General features: G+C 32.1%; 3 pseudogenes; all 3 read left to right on the top strand.

Moving 5' to 3' along the window:
* Positions 1–323: 323 nt before the first annotated feature.
* On the top strand, positions 324–3487 carry LOC142620175 (putative polygalacturonase; annotated as a pseudogene).
* A 3877-nt stretch (positions 3488–7364) lies between these two features.
* LOC142620174 (putative polygalacturonase) lies at positions 7365–10217 on the top strand (annotated as a pseudogene).
* A 1082-nt stretch (positions 10218–11299) lies between these two features.
* On the top strand, positions 11300–22985 carry LOC142620173 (putative polygalacturonase; annotated as a pseudogene).
* The last annotated feature ends 327 nt before the right edge of the window (positions 22986–23312 follow it).

Genomic DNA, 23312 nt, shown 5'->3' with positions numbered 1-23312 from the left:
TCTGTTTTCTATTTTTTCATTGTGTATGTCATTTTTTTTTTCCTGAGGGCTAGGTTCTGAGTTGAATCTCACAAAAAGACGGTTTTGCTGCTTTGTGTATCAGTTTTAATGTAATGTTTTCTTCGTTTTGTACCTTTGTTAATTTATAAGCATTTCTTCCTTCTTATTAAAGGGAATTAAAGGTTCACATATAAACTGATATTTTGATTTTCTTTTGTTAATATTTACAGGTTATCTCAGCGATTGCTATCTTGGGAATAATAACTTTAAGGGTCGCAGAATGCCGAAGCAAACATCATCATCATGGAGATAATGGTGGAAAAATGGAGTATCCAGCAATAAATTGTCGAAAGCACAGTGCAGTTTTGACGGATTTTGGAGCAGTTGGTGATGGAAAAAACATCAAACACAAAGGCTTTTAATGCTGCGATTCAGAAACTAAGCACATATGCATCAGATGGTGGGGCACAGCTTATTGTACCACCTGGTAAATGGTTAACTGGAAGCTTTAACCTCACCAGCCATTTCACCCTTTTTCTTCATAAGGATGCGGTTATTCTTGGATCACAGGTATGATCTTTACCCCCTTTTTAGTAGTGGTTCAATCATTTTCAAAAGCAAGTGGAGGAGATCATTCACTGCCAAAAAAGTAAAATGGAGGGGAGAACATGTTCTTATTTTGGTTTAGTTTCTTGCTTAAAATCTAGGACCTTATCCTTCGTCATATTATTTTAAGAAGAGAAAATCTAATTTGAATTAGAGAAATTATTCAGTTTTATGAGAGGAATAATCCTAATAATCATATTGACAGACCAAAAACGATAGGATTAATGACAAGATTGATTTTACTTCATGATACTACTTCACCCTATTTACATTTTTCCTTTTACATGAAACATGAAATTGCTATCATACCAAGAAATTAGACCAAAGCAATTATAGCATGATAAGCAAGAATCCGCCCAAATCAACTTGCCATAAAAGAAATTAGCCGTTACTTGTTCATAGTCTTTGATATTATCCAAAAATAAAAACAAGAGAAGATACTAACCTAAGTTATAATTAGTAATTGAGTAATGTTACGCCTACAACAAATAAACAAAATGATACTCTCATACCAAGAATTTAGACCAAAGCAATTATAGCATGATAAGCAAGAAACTGCCCAAATCATCTTGCCATAAAAGGAATTGGCTATTACATGTTCATAGTCTTTGATATTATCTAAAGCTAAAAACAAGGGTCTATTTGGTTGGAGGGATGGAAAAGTGGGAGGATAGAAAATATTTTAATTTCTCTCCTTATTGTTTGGTTGCGAGTGAAAAAGTAGATGAATGGAAAAAATGAGTTTATATAAATTTACTCACATACCCTTATTAAAAAATAATTAATACCCAATTAAAACAAAAAAGTGACAAACAAGGCCCCCAAAATAAAAAACCACCCAAATTTATTAAAAAATAAAAATCATGTTAAGAAAAAAAATCACGTCTAGTTTAACAAGAAAAAAAAAAAAAAAATCACTGTCACCCTTATTCCCCAAGAAATCAAAAGAAAATAAAAAGGAGCAAATGTCCCAGGAAAGCAAAAGAAGAAAAAAAAAAAGGAAAAAAAAAAAAAAAAAGAGCCAACGTTGGCCCAGAATAAAAGAGGGTCAATGGTTGCCCAAAAAGAGAGAGCCAACATTGCCCAGGATAGCAACTAGAAGCATTTTTATCCATATAATAAATCACACTCTTTTTCCCAGTTTTCTCCTTATTTTGAGGAGAAAACATTTTGGTGGGCCTAAAGAGAAAACACTTGGATCCAACCACATTTTTTTTTTTTCTTCTCCCTCTCCCAACTAAAGACCCTCTAAAAAGTTTCACCTCCTCATTTTCTTTCCAAAGCTTTACATCCACCCTATTTCACTTCCAAACAAACAAACCCTAAGTTATAATTAATAATTGAGTAATGCTACACCCACAACAAATAAACAAAATAATACTCATTTTATTTTTATTTTATGTTGTTCATACCATAATTTACTATACACATACATGATCATATGGACAGGATGAGTCAGAATGGCCTACTATTCTTGTGCTGCCTTCCTACGGCAAAGGAAGGGATGCACCTGGTGGACGGTTAAGCACTCTCATTTTTTGTTCAAATCTCATTGACATCGTAATCACTGGTAATTATAGATTAGAACAATCATTTTTTTTTTTTTTGGGGATAAATATTTTTGGCTTTAAACAATTTCTAATGGATTCCATTTGTTTTGGCATTGTATATGTAACAATGGCACAATTGATGGACAGGGTTCTACTTGGTGGAAGAAGTTCTGTGCCGGAGAATTGAACGTGACACGACCATACATGATTGAGATTATGTACTCTGATCAAATTCAGATATCTAATCTCACTCTAATTAATTCTCCATCATGGTTTGTCCATCCCATTTACAGCAGGTTTGACCATGCTCCTCTGACTAAGTTTATCCTGATCATATGATCATAGCACTTTTTATTAGAATCCAGTGGTTGTGATTGCAGTAATGTGCTAGTCAAAGGACTCACAATCCTTGCACCAGTTGATTCTCCTAATACTGATGGGGTAGACCTAGGTATGTTTGGCACTTGACCTAATTGCTTTGGTTAATATGTAGTTTAAGGTTAATTACTTATTCCCCTGCCATTCACCTATTTTTTCACCATATTTTTTCCCAAGTTGCTAAGTTAACAAGTTACAATTGATATTTCATCATTGTCACTTGACATCATTGACACAATTTACAATTGCTGAGTTTATGTTCCTTTTTGTGTGTCCAGATTCATGCACAAACACTCGTATTTTTAGGGGATGACTGCATTGCTGTGAAAAGTGGCTGGGATGAATATGGAATCAAAGTTGGAATGCCAACACAGCACCTAATCATTAGAAGGCTTACCTGCAATTTTCCTGACAGTGCCACCATTGCTCTAGGCAGCGAAATGTCTGGCGGAATCCAAGATGTTAGAGCTGAAGACATCACTGCCAATGATACTGAATCAGGCGTTAGAATTAAGACTGCTGTTGGAAGAGGAGGTTATGTCAAGGACATCTATGTAAGAAGAATGACTTTGAAGACTATGAAGTACGTTTTCTGGATGGCAGGCAATTATAATCAACATCCAGACCCGAAATACGATCCAAAAGCAATTCCAGAGATTTAAGGAATTAATTATAGAGATGTAGTGGCAGAGAATGTTACTTATTCAGCAAAACTTGATGGAATTCAGGGTGATCCCTTCACTGGAATATGCATTTATAATGTGACCATTACTTTGACTGAGAAGCCAAAAAAATTACAATGGAATTGTACTGATATTGCTGTACTGACAAGCAATGTGACTCCTACACCGTGTGCGTTGTTGCCTGAGAAGCAAGGTGTGGATTGTGCCTTCCCCACCGATAGGCTGCCCATTGATGATGTTCAGTTGAAGACTTGTTCTGCGGCCTATTGATGATGTTCAGATGAAGACTTGTTTTGCTACCAATGCCATCTAGTTCGAGTGAAAATGTACTTGAAAATTTTATGTTTCAAACATGTTAGCTCAAAGATAAAATGAATGAAACGAAAGTAGCATGACAAGGCATTTTTTGTTATTTTATCTTTGATCCCTTTTGTTACCAAAAAAAGAAAGAAAAAAAAAAACACCCCCAATTCTTGGCCTTATTTAACTCTTAACAATATTTATAATTATCATTTTCCTTATTATAATCACACTTTATGTGAATTCTTCTATATCTTTCTAATTTGTGGTTATTTATGTTTATCTTATGGTCAGCAACTTGCAATTTAATGGGATTATTGGACTTGGTGTTGGTGAATCGCATTTTAAATTGTAGTATTACTGTTGCAAACTATTTTATAATATTTTTACAAACCGGTGATGTGACCAACTTCTTATTTGTTTTTATCTAAGCTTACCATTAACATTACTTTTTCATTTACCAATAACCACTTGCCACATTAACAGTTTGTAAAAATTTTTGTAAAAAAAAATTAGTATCTCTAGTATTACTCTTTCAATTGATGGAAATGATTAAACAATGACGCACCTAAGTCATCCATTAGACTTTGGACCTCTAGTACCAAATACGACTTATTTGGACCTCTGGTACCAAATACAAAAAAGCTCTGAACGGCAAAATGACAATGCTCCATATGAAATTTGCCAACAGAATGCGGTTGATTTATCATTGATGAAGCTACATCAACACATCACAAATACAACAATATATGAACATGTAGATATGCGTGACACAACTAAAAATTAATAGACTTTTTTTTTAGATGAGAAGGTTGTAACTTTATTGAAAGACAAGATAAATTCAGTACATCTTGAGCTAAAGCCAACAACAATTGACTTGGTTTATGAAAAACTAGTCATAGACTCATGCAATACTTGGGAATAAATAACTATTTTGTATTGTAATATAATATATACATTTTTCTCAAAAATTTATTGAAGATAATCTGTTCTCCTTAAAAATTAAACCGTTTCTATTCAATTCATTTCTGCCCAATGTGATCCAATTAGGTCTACTTTGGTCCAATTTGGTTCAATTGGTCAATTTCAATTCGTTTTAGTCCATTGAAAACTAATTGGGCTTTAAATTGATTCTTTTTGTAGGTTGCATTTTCAAGTTTAGCTCCAAAAAAAAAAAAAATCTTAATTTTTTGGACTGAAAAGTGTGAAATTTTATTATATTTAGGCTAAACTCTTTAGTTTTGAGTAAATAAATATAAAGAAAATAAACATTAGAAATTAGAAATATGCGCCCTAAAATGCAATAAAAATGATAAATATTCAAAAATCTTATTCAGTCCATTCTGTCCACTTCGCTCATATTCGGTCCACATTGGTCCTATTCTGTCCACTTCTGTCCTGTACTCCTATTTAGTCCATTCAATCCACTCTAGTCCTATTCGGTCCATTTTGTCCACTTTGGTTCTATTTGATCCACATTGGTTCTATTTGGTTCATTCTATCCACTTCGATCCTATTCAGTCAACATTGGTCCTATTAGGTCAACTTCGGTCCAGTTTGTCTTTTTCGTCCTATTCGGTCTAATTTGGTCTCTTTCAGTTCATTTTGTCCACTTTGGTCCTAATCTGTTCATTTGTTCTTATTCGGTCCACTTTGGTCATATTTGGTCCATTCGGTCTTATTATGTCCATTTAGTCCACTTTTTCCATTTGATCCAATTCGGTCCATTCGAATCACTTTAATCCATTTTGGTCCACTTTGATTGATTTTTGTACACTTATATAATTGGGGAAAAACATGTTTAGGTTAAAAACACTTATTCTAAATCCAAATTTATTATAAAAAATACAATCTCAAATTCATAATATTGAAAATTTGAGCATAGTATTTATTATTGCTATGCTTTTATTAGGCCACATTAACATAGCATTTTAGTACACTTGGGTATTACTAAATTTAAGTTAAATTCTTTCTAAACATAAATGCTATGACAATGTAATCTTTAAGGAAGTTATTAATTTATTTTAGGGTATGTTTCTTTAGAGTGATTTTAGAGAGGATAGAAAATTGAGGAAAGAAAAGTAGATAGAGGATTTTTAGTGGGTACTTGGTTGGGAGGGCCGGAGATGAAAACAATGTGGTGGGGCTAGGGTTTTTTCTCACCAAAATGGAGAGAAAACTAGGGGGAAGAAGCTGAAATTGTTGGGTTTCGTCCACATTCAGTTGCTTCTTCTTCTTCTTCTTCTTCTTCTTCTTCTTTTCATCCAGTTGCTTCTTCTTCTTCTTTTTTTCTTTTTTTTTTTTGAAGTTTCCATACACAATTTTTTTAATAAAGAAAAGTGTTACCATCCTCCTAAGAGGACATAATTGTAAATTTATACCAATTTCATTTTCCATCTTCTTATTTTTCTTCTCAACCAAACAAATAAGTTTTCATTCTCTCAACTTTTCCATCCTCCTAACCAAATACAAATGGGAGAACACTAAATCTCTTATATCCTCTCACTTTTCTATCCCCTCCCCATTTTCTATCTTTCCACTTTTCTACTTCTCTAACCAAACGGCCCCCTAATGTCATTACTTTTAAATGAATTAAATGAGGTTGATTATACATTTAAGCTATATATATATATATATATATATATATATATATATATATATATATATATATATATGCATGCATGCCTGTATGTATGTATGTATGTATAATTTTTATTTAAATAAATTATTCAAATGATTTATTCTCTTAAAAGAGATTATCTTGATAATCAAAACTCATATCCAACTTGTACTGAATATGTATAATTTATTCTCTAAATTTTATTGTAAAGAGAGAGAGAGAGAGAGAGAGAGAATAACCAATTTTTAAGGAGATAATATGAGAGAGAATAATAAAAAATTTATAGAAAAATAATATGAAAAATTGATCATTTCTCAACAATCTAAAGAAAATCTTTGATGCACTTGTCATTGAAAATAATCAACCCTCCTTGTTCAAGATTAATCATGTGGTGAAGAAAATAAAATTTTAGGTCAAATTTTTAAACTTTCCAAAAGAAAGGGTCAAATAATAAAAAAACGTAAATCTTTTTTAGTTTTTGAATAAGCAAATCTTATCAACTAAAAAAAAGTAAGAAAACAGTTCAACTGAACTGCCAAAAAGGGACAACAACACCAAATTCCCGCCCACAATACGCCCCTACCCAAAATAGACAAGCAACAATTTGCAAACTAACTACCCCTACCCAAAAAACTCAACTAAGTCAAGATTAACAGAACAATTCTCATCTTTTTACACATATTTCTCATATATCCTACTAATGATAGGACAAAATATATACAATTCCTTAAATTGCTCATGTAAATTTGATTTAATTATATAACAACATTGACCAACCATATAACTGAAACAATGGAACTTACATAACTGAATTTTACTGATTTTTTTAATTTAATTTTTTTACAAAATATAACATCAAACATCTAATATATAACACCTGAAAAGTGGTACCTAACTATTAACCTGACTCTATTAAAAATTTCCTTTAAAACAATCTCTCCATAAAAAAAAAAAAAAAAAAGTGAATTAATTTATATATATATATATATATATATATATATATATATATATATATATATATATATATATATATATAAATTAAGTTAATTCAATGCGAAAAAAATGGAAACAGAATACGTGATTTTCTCTATATGACCATCCCAAAAATAGATGTGACGCAGATATCCTTCCAAAATTCACTCCCACAACTATATAAATTCCCTCATAATTTCTTCTACAATGAAAATCAATCTTAAACATTCTCTTGCCCTTCAGTCTTCTCACAACATGGGGCTATCTCTAAAGTTCAAAACCAATGTACGTTTTTCCTGAACTCCTAGGTTTTCTTGCTTTGTGTCACGGTTTTAATACAATATTTTCTTGGTAATGTAATTGAGCAATGTTACGTACTCAATATTTTCACAACACTTTTATAATAAATCATAGGTGACAACTTGTTATTGGTTGTCACAGAGTAGGAAAGAAATTAATTTCAGTAATGAGTTTAAATTAGAAACAACAACAACTTACGACATATGATTTGTTGTGAAAGTATTATGAAAATGTTGTGGACGTAATACTTCTCTCTATATTTTTATTTATAAAGTTGTTATTCTATGATTTTTGTTAAAAGAGAAATGGTAATTAACAACATTTTTACAAAAAAAATATCAGAAATCAGATTGTTGCTTACTATTACTAATAGGTAAAAAAAATAATTTTAGTGATGGGGTTCAGATTAAAACCAGTAACAATTTACCACTTAAAATTTGTTGTGAAAGTGATATGGAACTTAGCATTTCTTCCTTCTTATTAGAGGGAAATAAAAGTTGACACGATAACTGATAACAATTGTACAGGTTCTCTCAGCGATTGTTATCTTGGGAATGCTAAATTTAAGAGTCGCAGAATGTAGTTTACATAGCAAAAATTTAGTGTATCAGGCACTAAATTGTAGAAAGCACACTGCAGTTTTGACTGATTTTGGAGCAGTTGGTGATGGAATAACATTAAACACAAAGGTTTTTAATGCTGCAATTCGTAATCTAAGCAGATATGCATTGGATGGTGGGGCACAACTTATTGTACCACCTGGAAGATGGTTAACTGGAAGCTTTAATCTCACTAGCCATTTCACCCTTTTTATTGAAAAAGATGCAGTTATTCTTGGAACACAGGTATAAAGTTTGTTTGTTTGTTTTATTTATTTAAAGTTTAATCGTTTTGTTAGATGAAAAAAGTTTGGTTGCAAACTTGTTTTGAGCAAAATAATTAAAAGAAAATAAGCAAATTCAAACACACTAATAGTTGAGGGGGGCCAATTTACATTTTTCCTTTTACATGAAATTTGAAAACACCCTCACGTTTTGGCCATGAAATTAAACCAGAACCATTATAGCATGATAATTGAAAAGCAAGGAACTGCTAAAATCAACTTGTCATAGAATGTATTGGCCTTTTACTTGATCCGAAGCTGAAAACAAGGGAAAACACTAACTTAAGTTATTATTTGTAGTTGACAAGATCCTTGTAGCTCAACTGTTAGCCAGTTTTTTGTGTTTTTAGAAAATATATCTAGATTTCAAATCTTCATTTCTGTTATAACTAGCCAATTATCCATATATATAGTTTGTAATTAATTACCACAAACAGAATTTAGGAATACACTAATTATAAAAGAGTAAAACTATATTCTTTGATTATTTGTTTCTCTAACCATCGTTTGCTATACTCGTGCGTGATCAAATGGTCAGGATGAGACACAATGGCCTCCTCTTCCTGTGTTGCCTTCTTATGGAAGAGGAAGGGATGCACCTGGTGGACGGTTAAGTGCTCTCATTTTTGGTACAAATCTCACTGATGTTGTAATCACGGGTAATTATATATTAATTAGAACTCTTATATTTTTTTAAGAATTATTTTTGGCTTTAACAATGTCTAATGGATACCATTTGTAATGGCACTATATTAGGTAACAATGGCACGATTGATGGCCAGGGTGCTACTTGGTGGACGAAGTACCGTGCCAAGGAATACAACGTGACGCGACCATACTTGATTGAGCTCATGTACTCCAATCAAATCCAGATATCTAATCTCACTCTACTTGACTCTCCATCATGGTTTGTCCATCCTATCTACAGCAGTGATATAATAGTCAAAGGGCTCACAATCATTGCATCAATTTATTCAGCTAATACCGATGGTATAGACCCAGGTATGTTTGGCACTTGTCCTAATTGCTTTGATTAATGTGAGGTTGAAAGGTTAATTACTTATTCCCTTGCCATTCACCTATTTTAAGGAGTAATGATAGAAACACAACATTTGTTTCTCCATATTTTTCACCTAAGGTAACAATTTACGATTGATATATCATCATTTTCACATGACATCGATCGTTGACACAATTTACTATTACTGAGTCTATGTTCCCGTTTTGTTTCCAGATTCATGCTCAAACGTTCGTATCGAGGACTGCTATATAGTCTCAGGGGATGATTGCATTGCCGTGAAAAGTGGTTGGGATCAATATGGATACAAATATGGAATTCCTACACAGCACCTAATCATTAGAAGGGTTACCTGCATTTCTCCTTTCAGTGCTCTTATTGCTCTAGGCAGCGAAATGTCTGGCGGAATCCAAGATGTTAGAGCTGAAGACATCACAGCCATTGATACCGAATCAGCTGTCAGAGTTAAGACTGCTCTTGGAAGAGGAGGTTATGTCAAAGACATCTATGTAAGAAGAATGACCTTGAAGAACATGAAGTATGCTTTCTGGATGGCAGGCAATTATAATCAACATCCCGACCCTAACTTCGACCTAAAAGCAATTCCAGATTAATGGAATTAATTATCGAGATGTGGTGGCGACGAACGTTACCTTTGCCGGAAGACTTGACGGAATTACGGGTGATCCCTTCACTGGAATATGCATTTCTAATGTGACCATGACTGAATCTGGAGCAAAATAAACTGCCATGGAATTGTACTGATATTGCTGGAGTGACAAGCAAAGTGACTCCTAAGCCATGTGCTTCGTTGCCTGAGAAGCAAGGTGTGAATTGTGCCTTCCCCACTGATAGGCTGCCCATTGAAGATGTTCAGTTGAAGACTTGTACTTCCCTCGTCCGTTAGTAATAGCTTCCTAATAAGTCATTTTTTTGGAGGAAAAGCTTCCTAATAAGTAACAACACCATATATGAACTGTGTACATGCATGTTGATGACACGAATAATTACAAAATCTATTCCTTTTTGGAAGATTATTTTTTAATGATCAGTTGAAGACTTGATTTTTTTAAGAGTGAGATTTGCGAGTCCCAAGAGTGAGATTTGCGAGTCCCGTGAGCAATGCATGAGACCCACTGGTGTGCACTGTTCACAGAGAAAAGTCAACAATCACAACTCCAAAAAAAAGAAAAAGAAAAGGCAAACGCTGGACATGGGAAGTGCATTTTTATAAAATGATAAACTTGATGATATTTTGAGCATCAAAATTAAGGATACCAAACAGGGAAATCCTCTTAAATAGTAGTATAGATTATTTAAGCTTTAGAAACTGGTATATTTAAGGGTGTTTTGGGCATCAAAATTAAGGATCTCTAACAGGAAAAGCCTCTTAAATAGTACAATATAGATTATTTAAGTTTTACAAACTGGTAAATTTGAGAGTAGTTTGAGTAATAAAATTGAGGATCTAGGAAAAGCCTCTTAAATAGTAGCATAGATAACAAATTTTATCCCCAAAAGTGAATTAATTAACAGCGACAAAAAAAGAAAAGAAAAAATTATGCTATTTATTAGAATAATGTTATAGACACAAACTATTTTACAACATTTTTACAAATTGCTGATATGACTTTAGTATTTTTCAAATAGTTATTGTAAGTAAAAATGTGATGTTAGTAATAGCCTCATATTAAAACTAATAAGAATTTGCCTCATTAGTAGTTTGTAAAAATATTGTAAAATAGTTTTGTGTTTGAAGCATTACCCTTTTATTTTTCTATTCCCGACAATCCCATAGATAGATATGTAAGTTAGATATCCTTCCATATATTCACTCCCACTCTTTTCTATAAGTTCATTCTTTCTTCTACAACGAAAATCAGTCTTAAACATTTTCTATTCTCAGAACATGGGGCTGTGTCTAAAACTTAGAACATCCCATGTACGTTTTCCTAGCACGTACTCTTATTTTTATTTTTATTTTGAAAAATGAATGAACATGGTTCTGTTTGCTATGTTTATCATCGTGTATGTCATTTTTGTTTTTCCTGAGGGCTAGATTCTGAGCTGAATCTCACAAAAAAGACGGTTTTGCTGCTTTGTGTTTAATATAATGTTTTCCTCGTTTTGTACCTTTGTTTATACGCATTTCTTCCTTCTTATTAAAGGGAATTAAAGGTCGACATATAAACTGATGTTTTGATTTTCTTTTGTTAAGGTTTACAGGTTATCTCAGCGATTGTTATCTTGGGAATACTAACTTTAAGGGTCGCAGAATGCCGAAACAAACATCATCATCATGGAGATAATGGTGGACAAATAGAGTATCCAGCAATATATTGTCGAAAGCACAGTGCAGTTTTGACGGATTTTGGAGCAGTTGGTGATGGAAAAACATCAAACACAAAGGCTTTTAATGCTGCGATTCAGAAACTAAGCACATATGCATCAGATGGTGGGGCACAGCTTATTGCACCACCTGGTAAATGGTTAACTGGAAGCTTTAATCTCACCAGCCATTTCACCCTTTTTCTTCATAAGGATGCGGTTATTCTTGGATCACAGGTATGATTTTCCCCCCCTTTTAGTAGTGGTTTAATCATTTTCAAAAGCAAATGATGGAGATCATTCACTGCCAAAAAATTAAAATGGAGGAGAACATTTTCTTATTTTGGTTTAGTTTCTTGCTTTGAATCTAGGATCTTATCCTCCATCATAATATTTTAAGAAGAGAAAATCTAATTTAAATTAGAGAAATTATTCACTTTTATGAGAGGAATAATCCTAATAATTATATTCATAGACCAAAAATGATTGGATTGATGACACAACTGATTTTACTTTATGATGCCACTTCGTCCTATTTACATCTTTCCTTTTACATGAAACGTGAAATTGCTCTCATACCAAGAAATTAGACCAAAGCAATTATAACATGATAGGCAAGAATCTACCCAAATCAACTTGCCATAAAAGGAATTAGCCGTTAATTGTTCATAGTCTTTGATATTATCCAAAACTAAAAACAAGAGAAGATACTAGCCTAAGTTGTAATTAGTAATTGAGTAATGTTACGTCCACGACAAATAAACAAAATGATACTCTCATACCAAGAATTTAGACCAAAGCAATTATAGTATGAAAAGCAAGAAACTGCCCAAATCAACTTGCCATAAAGGAATTGGCCATCACTTGTTCATAGTCTTTGATATTATCCAAAACTAAAAACTAGAGAAAATGCTAACCTAAGTTGTAATTAGTAATTGAGTAATGTTACGTCCACGACAAATAAACAAAATGATACTCTCATACCAAGAATTTAGACCAAAGCAATTATAGCATGATAAGCAAGAAACTGCCCAAACCAACTTGCCATAAAAGGAATTGGCCATTACTTGTTCATAGTCTTTGATATTATCTAAAGCTAAAAACAAGGGAAGACACTAGCCTAAGGGTCTATTTGGTTGGAGGGTGGAATAGTTGGAGGATAGAAAATGATGGGAAAATGGAAATGTGGGAGGATATAAAATATTTTAATTTCCCTTCTTTTTATTTGGTTGGGAGTGGAAAAGTAGATGGATGGAAAAAATGAGTTTATATAAATTTACTCACATACCTTTATTAAAAAATAATGCCCAATTAAAACAAAAAAGTGACAAATCAGCCCAAAAAAAATCACCCAAATTTATTTTTTTAAAATCATGTCAAGAAAAAAAAAATCACGTCTAGTTAAACAAAAAAAAAAAACAAAAACAAAAACAAAACAAATCACTGTCACTTCACACCCTAGGAAAAAAAGAAAAAAACACCAATGTTTGCCCAAAAAAAAAAAAAAAGAGCCAATGTTTGCCCAAAAAAGAGAGCCAACATTGCCCATGAAATTTTTTTAAAAAAAAGAGCCATCATTGCCCTGGGAAGCAACTGGGGGCATTTTTATCCATATAACAAATCACACTTTCTTTCCCAGTTTTTTCTCTATTTTTGGAAGAAAACATTTTAATGGGCCCAAGAAAAAAACACCTAGGCCCCACCACATTTTTTTCCTCTTCCTCTCCCAACCAAGACTTTCTAAAAAAATTTCGCTCCTCATTTTCTTTCCAAAGTTTTCCATCCACCCTACTTCACCTTCAAACAAACACACCCTAAGTTATAATTAGTAATTGAGTAATGCTACGTCCACAACAAATAAACAAAATAATACTCATTTTATTTTTATTCTATGTTTTTCTTACCATAATTTGCTATACAATGGATGAGTCAGAAACTCAGAATGGCCTGCTATTCCTATGCTGCCTTCCGATGGCAGAGGAAGGGATGCACCTGGTGGATGGTTAAGTGCTCTCATTTTTTGTTCAAATCTCACTGATGTCGTAATCACCGGTAATTATAGATTAGAACAATCATTTTTTTTTGGGGGGGGGGGGGATAAATATTTTTGGCTTTAAACAATTTCTAATGGATTCCATTTGTTTTGGCATTGTATTAGGTAACAATGGCACAATTGACAGACAGGGTTCTACTTGGTGGAAGAAGTTCCAAGCCAGAGAATTGAACGTGACACGACCATACATAATTGAGATTATTTACTCTGATCAAATCCAGATATCTAATCTCACTCTAATTAACTCTCCATCATGGTTTGTCCATCCCATTTACAGCAGGTTTGGCCATGCTCCTCTGACTAAGTTTATCCTTATCATATGATCATAGCACTTTTTATTAGAATCCTGTGGTTGTGATTGCAGTAATGTACTAGTCAAAGGGCTCACAATCCTTGCACCAGTTGATTATCCTAATACTGATGGGGTAGACCCAGGTATGTTTTGCACTTGTCCTAATTGCTTTGATTAATATGTATTTTAAGGTTAATTACTTATTCCCCTGCCATTCACCTATTTTTTCACCATATTTTTTCACAAGTTGCTAAGTTAACAAGTTACAATTGATATTTCATCATTGTCACTTGACATCATTGACGCAATTTACAATTGCCGAGTTAATGTTCCCTTTTTTGTGTCCAGATTCATGCACAAACACCCGCATCGAGGACTGCTTCATAGTTTCAGGTGATGACTGCATTGCTGTGAAAAGTGGTTGGGATGAATATGGAATCAAAGTTGGAATGCCTACAAAGCACCTAATCATTAGAAGGCTTACCTGCATTTCCCCTGACAGTGCCACCATTGCTCTAGGCAGCGAAATGTCGGGTGGAATCCAAGATGTTAGAGCTGAAGACATCACTGCCATTGATACTGAATCCGGTGTTAGAATTAAGACTGCTGTTGGAAGAGGAGGTTATGTCAAGGACATCTATGTAAGAAGAATGACTTTGAAGACTATGAAGTATGTTTGCTGGATGGCAGGCAATTATAATATACATCCAGACCCGAAATACGATCCAAAAGCAATTCCAGAGATTAAAGGAATTAATTATTGAGCAAAACTGGATGGAATTCAGGGTGATCCCTTCACTGGAATATGCATTTCTAATGTGACCATTACTTTGACTGAGAAGCCAAAAAAATTACAATGGAATTGTACTGATTTTGCTGGAGTGACAAGCAATGTGACTCCTACACCGTGTGCTTTGTTGCCTGAGAAGCAAGGTGTGGATTGTGCCTTCCCCACCGATAGGCTGCCCATTGATGATGTTCAGTTGAAGACTTGTTCTGCGGCCTATTGATGATGTTCAGATGAAGACTTGTTTTGCTACCAATGCCATCTTGTTCGAGTGAAATTGTACTTTTCCTTTTTGAGAAGAGAGTGAAATATACTTGAAAATTTTTATGTTTCAAACATGTTAGCTCAAAGATAAAATGAATGAAACGAAAGTAGCATCACAAGGAATTTAATGGGATTATTGGACTTGGTGTTGGTGAATCATATTTTAAATTGGAGTAGTACTACAGCCACAAACTATTTTACAACATTTTTATAAACTGGTAATGTTGTCAACTTCTTATTGATTTTTTATTTAGGCCCACCATTAACATCACTTTCATTTACCAATAACCACTCACCACATCATTAGTTTGTAAAAAATTTTGTAAAAAAATTTGTATCTCTAATGTTACTCTTTAAATTTATGGAAATTATTAAACAATGATGCACCTAAGTCATCTATTAGATTTTCGACCTCTGGTACCAAATACGACTTATTGACAAAGCTATGTACAACATGACAACAAAGCTTAAAGCTCTGGACGGCAAAATGGCAAAGCTCCATATGAAATTTGCCAACACAATGCAGTTGATTGATCATTGATGAACCTACATCAACACATCATAAATACAACAATATATTAACATGTAGATATGCGTGACACAACTAGAAATTAATAGAAGGAAAAACAATAGACTTTTTTTTTTTTTAGATGAGAAGACGGTAACTTTATTTATAAAAAAAAAAAAGATAAATTCAGAACATATTGAACTAAAGCCAACAACAATAGTTTATGAAAAACTAGTCGTAGACCCACGCGATACTTGGGAATAAATAACTATTTTGTATTGTAATATAATGTATACTTTTTTCTCTAAAATTTGTTGAAGATAATTTGTTCTCCTTAAAAATTAAACAGTTTCTATTCAATTCATTTCTGCCCAATGTGATCCAATTTGGTTCAATTGGTCAATTTCAATTCGTTTCAGTCCATTGAAAACTAATTGGGCTTTAAATTGATTCTTTTTGTAGGTTGCCTTTTCAAGTTTAACTCAAATTTTTTTTTATTTAATTTTTTGGATTGAAAAGTGTGAAATTTTATTATATTTAGGCTAAACTCTTTAGTTTTGGGTAAAAAAATATAAAGAAAATAGACATTAAAAATTAGAAATATGCGCCCTAAAATACAATAAAAATAATAAATATTCAAAAGTCTTATTCAATCCCATTGGTTCTATTCGGTCCATTCAGTCTATACAGTCCTATTCGGTCCATTCTGTCCACTAAAGTTCTATTCAGTCCACTTCGCTTCTATTTCTTACACATTGGTCCTATTTTGTCCACTTCGGTCCTATAATTCTATTTAGTCCACTTTGGTTCTATTTAGTCTATTCAATCCACTCTGGTCCGCGGGTGGGGCTACCTCTAAAGGCCTTGGAAACAGAGGCAAGGGCAATGCAGGAAGGAGTTCAGCTAGCATGGGAGCTGGGGTTGAGGGAGATCATAGTTGAAGGAGATGCCCAAGTAGTTATCAATGCTTTGCTTAATCCTGAGGCTTGCCCGTGGTCTATCCAGAAAATAATTGAGGGCTGTTTGCAAAGCCTTAGCTGCTTCAAGGCGTGGACTGCATCCCATGTTAGCAGAAAAGGAAATGTAGCAGCTCATGTGATGGCTAGGATGGCCAAATCTATTAAGGATTGTAAAATATGGGTAGAAGATACTCCTCCCATTATTGCTGACCAAGTACTCAAAGATGTAACAAATTTGTATCATGTTTCGGTCTAATGAAGTTCTTTCCAGATTTCTAATCAAAAAAAAAAAAAAAAAAAAATCCACTCTGGTCCTATTCAGTCCATTTTGTCCACTTTAGTTCTATTCAGTCCACATTGGTTTATTTGGTTCATTCTGTCCACTTCAATCCTATCCAGCCAACATTGGTCCTATTAGGTCCATTTCGGTCTACTTTGGTCCTAATCTATTCATTTGTTCTTATTCGATCCACTTTGGTCATATTTGGTCCATTTGGTCCACCTCGTTTCTTTTTGGTCCTATAATGTCCATTTAGTCCATTTTATTTCATTTGATTCAATTCAGTCCATTCGAATTACTTCAATCCATTTTGGTCCGCTTTAATCGATTTTTGTACACTTATATAAAAGGGGAAATACATGTTTAGGTTAAAAGCATCTATTCAAAATCTAAATTTATTATAAAAAAAATATATAATATTAAACTCATAATATCTAAAATCTTGAGCATAGTATTTATTATTGCTATAATTTTGTTGAGCGACATTAACATAGCATTTTAGTACACTTTGGTATGACTAAATTTAAGTTAAAGTCTTTCCAAACATAAATGCTATGAAAATACAAATGTAATCTTTAAGGAAGTTATTCATTTATTTTAGGGTATGTTTCTTTAGAGGGATTTTAGGGAGGATGGAAAATTGAGGGGAGAAAAGTGGAGAGAAATTATTTTTAGTGGGTGCTTGGTTGGGAGGGCCGGAGAGGAAAAAAATGTGGCGGGGCTAGGGTTTTTTCTCACTAAAATGGAGAGAAAACTAGGGAAGGGGGGAAAAGGAGAAGCTGAACTTGTTGGGTTTCATCCACGTTCAATTGCTTCTTCCTTTTTCTTTTTTCTTTTTTCTTTCTGTCCAGTTTCTTTGTTTCGTCTAGTTGCATTTCCTTTTTCTTTTCTTTTTTTGCTCCTTTATTCTTTTTTTTTTTTTCTACTTCTTTGTTTGTTTTTTTTTCCTGGCTATTCTTGTATTTCTCAGTAGTGGATTTTTATTTTTATTTTTTTTGGTGCTCATCTTGCTTTGGCTTGTGCTATTTTAAAAAAAAAAAATTTGAAGTGTCCATACACAATTTTTTTAATAAAAAAAAAGTGTTACCATCCTCCTAACGAGGACATAATTATAAATTTATACGAATTTCATTTTTCATCTTCTCATTTTTCTTCTCAACTAAACAAATAAGTATTCTTTCTCTCCACTTTTTCATCCTCCTAACCAAACACAAATGGGAGAACACTATATCTCTTCTATTTTCTCACTTTTCTATCTCCTCCCCATTTTCTATCTTTCTACTTTTCTACTCCTCCAACCAAACGCAATGGCAAAGTCAAGATTTCAATCTGGAGGGGGGTGGGCAAGATTAAAAGTTGATATTAAAAATGAAATTAATTTAAAAAATATTAATTGATAATAAACAAATAATTAAAAAATTGTGAAAAAATTTGGGTTTATAATAAAAACAGAGTTTAAAACATTGAAAAAGTCAAGATATAGAATAGAAATTTAAAAAAAAAAAATTGAGACAAAAAAAATACTAAAGTTGCTACAAATTTTTTTTCAAAAAGCTTACAAATTGATGTGGTAAGAACATGATTAGTACCACTAGACAAAATAATAAATAAATATAATTGATCTTTTGTGATGGTAATACATCATCTTATAAGATTAATGTAGTAAAAAAATTTAATATCTCTCTAGCATTACTTAACAAGAAAAATTATATTTACAATGAATTTAAAAAAAGGAAAAAAAAAAAAAAAAAGCAAAACAAAACAATAGACTAGTGAAATTGGTGAAAACATGAGACAAGAATCTTGTCACAAAATGTAAGCTACTTTAAAAGAATAGTGAAGTAGTTGAAAGCCACATGCTTTGAGTCCTTTGATACGTGAGGGAGATTGTTTTTCCTTTGTCAGGTTGGTGTCAGGGTCTATTCCTTTAAAGGGAGTATAGTTTTTTAACCGTATTAGGTAGGCAAACTACTTAAGAACAAAAGTACCAGGGGGGGCATATGCCTCCTTTCGCCCCCCCTGGCTCCGGCCTGAACCAAATGGAACCTTAATTTCATTACTTTTAAATGAATTAAATGATGTTGATTATACATTTAAGCAATATAAATATATATATATATATATATATGCATGCATGTATGTATGTATGTATGTATGTACAATTTTTATTTAAGTAAATTATTCAAATTATTTATTCTCTTAAAAGAGATTATCTTTATAATTAAAACTCATATCCAACTTATACTGAATATGTATAATTTATTCTCTAAATTTTATTGTAGAGAGAGAGAGAGAGAGAGAGAGAGAGAGAGAGAGTACTTTTTATGGGGAACTAAAAAATGCAACACCAAAACGTATGAACACAAAATAGACTTTTAAAAATCACAATAATACATCAATATAAAGTAGAGTTGAAAGAAAGAATAAAAAATCAATAGAGAGAGAGAGAGAGAGAGAGAGAGAGAGAGAGAGAGAGAGAGAGAGAGAGAGAGAGAGAGGGAGAGAATAACCAATATGAGGGAGAATAATAAAAAATTTATAGAAAATAATATGAGAACTGAAAAAAGTAAAAATAAAAATATATAGTAATAGACACAAAATTATCTCAGTCCTATTATGTAATAAAATAACATTATATTTTTATATACTACCTTTATAATGCAATATGATAACATTTATGAAATCAAAGAGAATAAAAAAAGATAACAACATAAAAACACAAAATTTGATCACATCAACCCAAAGTAGAGTTCTAAATAATAGAAGAATTCATCAACCTAAAGTAAAGATGCAAGAAAAATAAATAAAAAATCCACCAAAAATGAAAAAAAAAAAAAAAAACAAACAAACAAACAAACAAATTTGAGAGAGAGAAATAACCTTATGTGAGTGGGAAAAACTATGTATAGAATGGAAAAGAGAATTGTAAATTTATATTAAGAGGAGGGGAATAAGAAAAGCCAAAAATAAAAGAATATAAAGGGATGGATGAAAAGTGATAATAAGGTAGATAGTAGTGAGAAGTTGAAAATGTAAAAGGGAGGGGAAAAGTTAGAGAAAGTATAACAATAAGTTGGGAAATTTAAAAAAAAAAAATAGTTTAAGACAAGAGAGAGAATGTTGAAAATGAGTGGATGATGTGGCCGTTAATATAACTCAACATGAGCATAACAACAATAAATACTATGATTCAGCTTTTAAAAAGAGAAAGAGAGAGAGAGAAAGAGAGAGAGAGATTTCAAAGTTTTTTTTTTTTGGAACATTTGTGATTAGTTTAAAATGTGAGTTCTAGTTAGCTCAACCAGTAAAGTCTCTGATGGTTGAATAAGAGATCTGGGGTTCAATCTCCACTTACACTAAAAACTGATTGGTATCTTAGTCTAATAATAAAGAGCTACTATCATTAGGAGTGGATAATAAAGGTTGAAACTCTCTAAAAAAAAGTTTAAAATAAATTATACAAACTTCTATTAAGATCCGAGGGCACAAGCGTTGGGGCGGGGAGGGGGATGAGTTTAACACTTGCTAATGTGGCAGATTATTAGTAGTAGGAAAAAAAAAAAAAAAAGTAACGTCAATGGCGAGTGCAAGTTACCAAAAAGGTATAAAAAAATGTTGTCAAATTTTTTGTGTATGCTACTCTATCTTGAAAGATACAACATAGCAAGTTAATTAATTCTCTCTATCAAATTTTATCCTCTAGAAAAAAAAATCCTCTCTATCAAAAAAGGTGAATTATTTCACACCAAAAAATATAAATAGATAAATCAAATTCAATAAAAAATATATATAGCGTCACTTTTCTATAACTAAAAATGCAAATCATCTGTTTCACTTTTCTATTCAAGACATTCTCATAAAGGATGTCAGATAGATGTCCTTCCAAATATTCATTCCCAACCTTTTTTATAAATTCAATCTTTCTTCTACAACTAAAATCAATTTTAAACATTCTATTCTCAGAACACGGGGCTGTCTAAAACTCAGAACATCCCATGTACGCGCGTTTTCCCAGCACTATTATTATTATTATTATTATTATTATTATTATTATTATTATTATTATTATTATTATTATTATTATTATATATTAAGAGGATTCAAAGAGTTAGTTATTACTTTTTTTCCTGTCAAAAATACGCCAAAATTAATTAACCAACAACTTAAATATGGGGTTAAAATAGTAAATTGGCAAAAAAAAGTTAGTTATTGCTTTTTTTAATGTCAAAAATACCCCTACCTAAGACTTAAAAATGGGAATAAAATGGTAAATTGACAAAAATAATAAATTCTTACTTCTACGTTGAAATGGCTTCCTGCTTCTAATAAACTCCTACTTTTATGTTGATTTAAATTCTTATTTCTACTCACTAACTCCCTACAAAATAGGACTACTCTTTAGTTAGTTTTAAAACTCCTCCAATCTACAAAACTCACCCCATGTATTCATCACACCCTTAAAATTTTTTTTTTTTTTTTTTTTTTTGTGATTGGAAAAGTAGAAATCCCAAATTATAATAAATGCAAATTATTAATTTTTACCCAAAAAATAGAAGAGCCTCTCACGCGCATGCTCAAAGGCTAGTTATTGTTATTATTATCTATACTACTATTTAAGGGGCTTCCCCTGTTTGGATTCCTCATTTTTTGGTTAAAAAATGTCTCTATAGTCTTATATTTAAGTAAAGACAAAACTAAAGGACAATCCGGTAAAAATGCAACCCAAACTCCCACTAAAATATTGCCTAAAAAATAGGACCACTCTCCTGTTAATTTTCAAATTACTTTATCCACTTATAAATTAGATTTTCAAAATAAAAATTATATATATAAAATAAAATAAAATACAATTTTTTTCGTACAAAATAAGACCAATAAAAAAAAACCTCATCGCACGCACTTTGCGCTTGTGATGAGGCTAGTTATTATTATTATTATTATTATTATTATTATTATTATTATTATTATTATTATTATTATTATTGCTCCGTTTTCTATGTTTTCCACTATGTCTTTTTTTTGTTCCCTGAGGGCTAGGTTCTAAGTTAAGGGTCTGTTCGGTTGGGGGAGTGGAACAGTGGGAGAATGGAAAATTATGGGAGGATGGAAAATATTTAGTTTTCCCTCTTGTGTCTTCGGTTGGAGGGGTGGAAAAGTGAGAGGGCAAAAAACTCCTTTGTTCGGTTGGAGAGAAAAATGGAAGGATGGAAAATGTAATCTATATAAATTAACTATTATACCCTTGTTACATAATATGTAAGAAATAGATTTATCTGTACTCATTATATAATATAAAATTTATCACATCATATATATATATATATATATATATATTTTTTTTTTTTATTATTATAATGTAAAAATTAGATTTGGTCACGTTGAAAAAAAAAAAGAATGTTCAGGTCACGCTAAAAAAAAAAATGAGAGAGAGAGAGAAGAGAACGTTCAGGTAACGTTGAAAAAAAAAAAAAGAACATTGAAGATCAAGTCACGTTGAAAAAAAAAAGAGAGAGAGAGAGAGAGAAGAGAACGTTGCAAAACAATAGGTGGGAAGAGGGTATTTTTGTAAAAGTGCTACCATAACACTTTTCTCTCCAGATTTTCCTTCCGATTTGGAAGGAAAAAAAAATGTGGGCCTGGAGAGAAAACTTTCTCCCTGGTTTTCTCTCCTTCCTATTTTCTTTTCTCAAACAAACAGTAAAAAACAATATTTTCCACCCTATTTTCCTTTCTCTATTTTCCATCCTCCTTATTTTCCACCCAAATGGGCGGACCCTAAATCTCACAAAACAGACAGTTTTGCTGCTTTGTGTTTCGGTTTTAATATAATACTTTCTTCGTTTTGTACTTTTGTTTATAAGCATTTACTCCTTATTAAAGGGAATTAAAAGTTGACATTTAAATTGATACTTTGATTCCTTTCGTTAAGGTTTGCAGGTACTCTCAGAGATTGTTATCTTGGGATCACTAAGTTTAAGAGTCGCAGAATGCCAAGACAAACATCATCATCATCATCTTCATAGAGTTAATGGTGAGTATCCAGCAATAAACTGTCGAAAGCACAGTGAAGTTATGACTGATTTTGGACCAGTTGGTGATGGAAAAACATCAAACACAAAGGCTTTTAATGCTGCAATTCAGAAGCTAAGCACATATTTATCGGATGGTGGGGCACAGTTTATTGTATCACCTGGTAATAGTTAACTGGAAGCTTTAATCTCATCAGCCATTTCACCCTTTTTCCTCATAAGGGATGCTGTTATTCTTGGAACACAGGTATACTTTCTATTTTTATTTTTCCTTTTTTATTTGTGGTTTAATCTTCTTTTTTTTATCTGGATTTGGTTTAGTTTCTTGGTTTGAAATGGAAAGCATTCCTTTTCTGGTAAGGATTATATGGAATAACAGGTAACTAAAATTAATCTCGTCAAACAAAGAATGATAATTTTTTTTTTTTTTTTTGGTGGAGAAAAATGATTAATTTTTTAAATGATATGAAAACATATAAATACCTTTAGTCAAGTACTACTT

This window comes from Castanea sativa, chromosome 12, assembly GCF_040712315.1.
Source record: "Castanea sativa cultivar Marrone di Chiusa Pesio chromosome 12, ASM4071231v1".
NCBI classification, from domain to species: Eukaryota; Viridiplantae; Streptophyta; class Magnoliopsida; order Fagales; family Fagaceae; genus Castanea; species Castanea sativa.
The sequence above is the reverse complement of the archived record's forward strand: the minus strand, read 5'-3'. Positions and strand labels throughout refer to the sequence as shown.